The sequence below is a fragment of the Henckelia pumila genome, chromosome 2 (genome assembly GCF_033568475.1).
Source record: "Henckelia pumila isolate YLH828 chromosome 2, ASM3356847v2, whole genome shotgun sequence".
Taxonomy (NCBI): domain Eukaryota; kingdom Viridiplantae; phylum Streptophyta; class Magnoliopsida; order Lamiales; family Gesneriaceae; genus Henckelia; species Henckelia pumila.
In genome coordinates, this window is record NC_133121.1 from 118,464,373 (window position 1) to 118,470,422 (window position 6,050).

Below are 6,050 nucleotides of genomic sequence, written 5' to 3' on the forward strand. Positions count from 1 at the left end.
TTTTCACTTCATTTGTTTAGTTTAATTATGGATGGAAATAGGGCGGGGCACTCGTCTCTGTCCCCGACTTCGAACCACATCCCCATACCCGCCTCAATTTCCACAATTTCTTATTGGGGATTCCCCATCCCCATATTCGCGGGAACCAATTCCTCATCCCCATACTAATACCCAATATATATATATATATATAATAAATAAATTTTATTATAAAATATTTATATATATATATGATATTAGTAAATTTTATTATATAAAAATATAAAAAATCATTATTCAATTTATACATAAAATATTTTGGGTAAATTTTTTTTATTATAATATTAACTTTTAAAATTAATAAAAATATTTTAAATAACAAATATTTCTATCAATCAAAATTACTGAAAATTAAAAGTTAGTATATCAATGTTTAGCTGTTACGTATGCAGTTGGATCAAAATCACTGAAAATTAAAAGTTAGTTTACCAAAACCAAATTTTGAAAAGTTAATAGACCAAAACCAAAACATTGACAAGTTAATTGACCAAAAAAGTGTTTTTTCTTTGATTTAAATGTGGGGATTTGATTTGAGGAAGAATTTGAAGCATAAATTTCAAATAACACCCACTTTTGGATGAATTTGAAATTCTCCTCGATCATAATTGAAAATTTGTTTGACTTCATGCATAGTGGATTTTCATATAATGGATTTCAGAACCATCCTTTCAAACCCATCAATCTACGCACAAGTTTAGTTAATATTTGATTTTATTTAATGTGACACCCAAAGCCAAATTAAGGCGGTACATGCTCGATCCGCAAGTTAATACCTAAAATATGGAAATCTCATCAATAACTGAGCGACGACACACCAGAATAAGTGACATATATAAAAAAATTTGATATGTACTGTTCATATCAACAATGTGCATCTTTTTTTTCACGTATGAACAAGACATAAGCATGTTGGAAAGACTTGTATTGATATAATGGATGTTAAAAGTCAATTAACCCGACGAAAAATGTGTAGAATTGTGTATACTAATTACTAATTAGAGCTCTGCTTGGAATGTCTCTCTTGGGTATTGCTTATGACATCGTTTCCCCCACATATTCTATTCAACTACGAATATCTAGGGGATAATTCCTAAATATATCCCTCTAGTTTCGTTATTGAGCCAATTATATTCTTTTTGTTTTTCGTATCCTGAAAATATCCCTTTTCAATTAAAAAGTATCTCGAACATGTCCTTGAAACTAAATAATACATATTCTGTCCTTTATTTTCCAATTTTATTAAAGTTATGCATAAGCCTATCATTCTTCCGTAAGATTAATTAAAATTAAATACCTCTTTGACCATAGTGTCGTCGGGTCATACCTGCCGAGTTTTACGAAGTGCTCCTCACACTCAACCACGCAGTCGCAACAGATGGTTTCTGCACAAGCTCCTTCAACGACACCTAGCACAGCCTTAATTCGTTTTCTACCTTAAGGCGTATGGTATAAAAAATTAATTATAAAATATAAGCATGGATGAACAAGAGACTTAGGAAATTTATTCAGACAATATATTATTACATAAATAAACCTCCTTTGAAGAGGAGGAGATAACTAGTTTAGCTACTCATAGTAGCCTTGTTCTTCAAATACATGAAACAGAAATGTAACACAAACTTAGAAAGAGAAATATTACAATAATTTTTATTTCGTAAGAAAACTGAAGGGAATGATCGATGTCTTCAGCTTCCTCAAAATCCTGTATTTATAGCCAAAGTTTCACTCGTTTCACCGAGAAACTTCAGGGAATCTTACAGCTGTCTTGAATTCTTTATGCCATTATTGATGGCATCTTTTGCTAGTGGGAGAGTCACATGCCCGATGACATCTTTTACTAGTGGAGGAGTCACATGCTTGACTTTTTCTTTTGAATTTATTCTCCTCACATGCCTTTTTTATTGTTGTCGGGACATCTTTTGCTTTTGCAGTGGGCCCCTAGGAAAACGCGGTTTTGGTGGTCCCTGTCCACCTTTGCTTGTCTCGGAAAAATCTTTTCGATCCGTTTGGGGTTTGAAGGTTTTTTCGAATTCTGGCTCCTTCTGGTTTGGACATTCTGGGCATATATTCTCTGACCATCTTCCGATATGAGTCATGTTACAAAATTTTCGGCGAGTTTCTTTACTCTCCGTCAGCTTGTTGTTCCACAAAAAGTTTCTCTTCTTTTCGAAGAGTTCTTCCGCAAAAGCCGTAGTTTTTCCTGTCATTGTGTTTAACAGGAATGATCCGTTCACATAATTTTGATAAAATTTGAACGGAAACTTGACCTTATCCATCTCGGTGAGACAAACCCAAATACCCCATGCCCTTCTGGTTGAGATTTCATTTTCTCCAAAAGTGGACACCTATGATATTTCTTCAGATATAGGATCCTTGATAAATCTTTGATTATTCATGTCAGGTCTCCTTAGCTTGATGAAATGAAAGGGCTCATGTGATCCTTTCCCTGTTGGTTCTGGAGCTGCACTAAAGAAGTATAACTCGAGCATATCTCATCTGGACAAATGATCATTATTTGCCCATGTTTCTTGGACTACTTCCTTAATCCATTTTGGTAGTTGTGATTGTTAGCTATGTTTCATATGCATATTTTTACTGTTAGTTTTGCATGCATTCATATGTTTTTGTGGTTGTTTTAGTTAGTTTTAGCATCTTTAATTCATTTATTTGCATAATACTCCTCTTGGTCTGTTTTGAAAGAAAACTTTGCATTATTTAAATTTTTGGACAGAATGTTGCTCGCTCGAGCGAGAGGCAATGCCCGCTCGAGCGACCTCGAGGTTGCAAGTTTGTTCCAGAAGGTTGCTCGCTCGAGCGAGAGGCTACTCCCGCTCGAGCGATCTAGACGGGGCAAAAAGGATTTCGAGACAGAAGATGGCTCGCTCGAGCAAGAGGCTATGCCCGCTCGAGCACGCAAGGTTGGAAAATTTATCTCCCGGACAGAGAACTGCTCGCTTGAGCGAGACCCTATGCTCGCTTGAGCGAGAATCGCGCACAGAGTTTTTAAAAACGAAAAGTCATACTCGGGAAGGATACCAACTTTTGAAGACCCTTGGGCATATAAATATGATTCTTATCAGCAGAATAAGGGTTTGACATCAGATTTGAAGGCAAGAGGCGGCTATTACCATCAACTCGATTTTTTTTTCTTATTTTATTTTATTTTTGGATTTGATTATTGATGTTTAGAGTAAAAAACTTTTGTTCTTAAATTATGTTGAACGTTGAGTAGTTTCTTTCGTTCGATCAAGGCCACGTGATTGGGCCAGACAGTTTATGTAAAAACTTGATTTGTGATCGAGCTTTACTTGTACTATGAATCTCAGAAAATAATTGTATCTCGCAAGATCGAGATAATCGCAAGTGCACGATGCAAATTATAATATAATATGTGAATATGAGTATCGTCCACAGGGACTAGTGCACAATTTCTACCTAAATACTAATCCTTATTTCACTTTTACGAAAAATGAGTATTGTTTTTATTAACTACTTAATGACAAGAGAATTAATAAACTCAGAAATAAATAAAAATCTAGAATTGAATCAAGCTTAGTGAATTAAATTCAAATGATGGAGATAATGTTGAGATTGTCGGGTCACCTTCCCCTAGTCGACTCTGAAAATTGCTTCCAACAACCAATTCACGTTTTTGACAAGATTCCCTAATTCATTAACATACTCTTTCAAGTTATGCTAAACTAATTCGATGCTATGAAATAATCAAATGTCTTCAATTATTTATCATAGATGATTGCATTCACAACTTGTGGAATTCCTTAGCTTTCGACCTACTGGACTATCACTATCAACATGTATCCAATTTCATATGTCTATGTAAATTGTAGATCCATGAATCATGCTATTTGTTCCTATCATGAAATTTTCTTTCGAAATAAAACATGATATAGAAATATTGAGAGAGTTAGCTACGCTCCAACAATGCCAAACAAATTAATAGCATAATTAAACATTCATTAGAAGTCAAAAACCAATATTCGTGAGTCGAAAATTGGGATCAGATCCCCTAAATCTCAACACAAGAAGTTTAGCTACAAATAAAACTCATAACTAACATCAAAATGTTTTTTTTCCAAACAAAAATAACAGAAAAGAATTTAAGAAGAAGAGGAGAAATTGCTTCACGATTGTTCTTCACTCCTTCCGCTCCGTTTCTCCAGTTTCTGATATTTTAGCCACCCAGAGATGTGCCAAAAAAGTCCCTTAAATTCTAAAAATCAATCCCTATTTATCTTCAAGAGTCATTGCTTTGCAATTTTCTTTTTTTTACTCAACGACCTGCGCCATGGCTTAAGAATGTCACGCTATGGCGCGAAAAGGTCTGTCTCCATTCTTCACTTTTTCCCAGTTCACGCTATGGCGCAGGAAACATCACGCCATAGCGTGAAAAATTCTGTTCTCTTTTTTCACTTTTTCCCAGTTCACGCTATGGCGCAGGAAACATCACGCCATAGCGTGAAAAGTTCTGTTATATTTTTTTCATAATCCATGGTTTACGCCATGGCGCAGGATATGGCAGACTATAGCGTGAAAATCTCTGCCTCCAGCTTTAACACAGCACTTTTCGAGCTCCGTCTTCCGTCTTTTTCCTACAAAACAACTTAAACGCATGAGTGCATACTATAAAGCTTGAAAACTCGAATTTTTAAACGGAAACACGAAACAAACCACAAATCACATGGTCAATGGAACCCAAAATAATCTAACTTAGCATGCATTTTTGGGTTCTATCAACCCCCTTATACTAGCCTTTTGCTCGCCCCGAGCAAAATAGGTTAAAGCCAAAACACAAACTTGCAGTTCAAAAATACATAATTTTTTTTTCCGAAAAGCCTCAGAGAGTGACAGCGAACATTTTCTTTTTCTTTTCAAATTAAACTCAAGCAGTGCATCCCTACAAAGTTCTCACATTACACCCTTGAGAGAGAAGTAGACGTGTGTGAGACCTCGATTCTAAACCACTAATCTCGGATTAAACAACAATTAAGCGAACAAGAATCCAAGAGTAAAACAAGTCAAAGTTTTTTTTTTTTTTTTTTATTTTAAAAAAACGCCGCGCGCGCGCGCGAGGAACCAAGCTCGCGCGCGCGCGGGCAATCGATCCCGAGGCCCAACGAAGGCCTCGCGCGCGCGCGAGGAACGCCTCGCCCGCGCGCGGAAGGCCTGGGCAGAAAAGCTCAGGCTGCAGAAAAAAAAATAAAGGATTCCGCGCTTGGTCCGACATGCCTTCAAATACAAATGCAATAACAGGGTGTAGGGAAACATGCCATAACAAGTCATGCTTTCAGAAGGCCTAAAAACAACCAGAAGTCTAAATCGATACAACAACAACATACTTCGATTTCAGATTACAATCCGAATACAAACTAATTCGAATAACAAAACATATCAAGTTCGAGTTCTAACATGCTTCAATCTTAAACTAGATAAACATGCTAATTCGACTTCTAAACCGAGTCTCACTTCTACTACTTGCCCTCGAAGCTAACCATGCGTCTTCTGACTTGTTCCTACCCCACCTGTTGCCAAGTACACATATAAAACAAAGCAACAGCCGGATAACCGGTGAGAATGATAATCCCAGTAAAAGCAACATATCAAGTAATGAATATACAACATGCTATCAAACCACATATTCAAGTCGAAGTTAATGATATGCATGTCTTTAAAACCAGGATATCGATTCTGATAAACACGGGAGTATTGCTCTGCTTTTGGGATCCCGAGGATGAGATCACGTAACGACTCACCGACTCTCCCAATCGAGGTGGTGCCACGTATCCCACTCCTCTAGACTTTGAGCAACCATAATGAGTATGCTAGCACTAGGCGAAATACTACGACCTAGGCCACTCAATCATAGTTCCCAAACGTCTAACAAAAAGGGCGGTTCTGCCCGCTGAAATCAAAGTAGGCTCAAGATGAATGCATAACAGAAACATAAACATAAGCCACATAACAAAAACTCAATCAATCAACAATTACAAGTT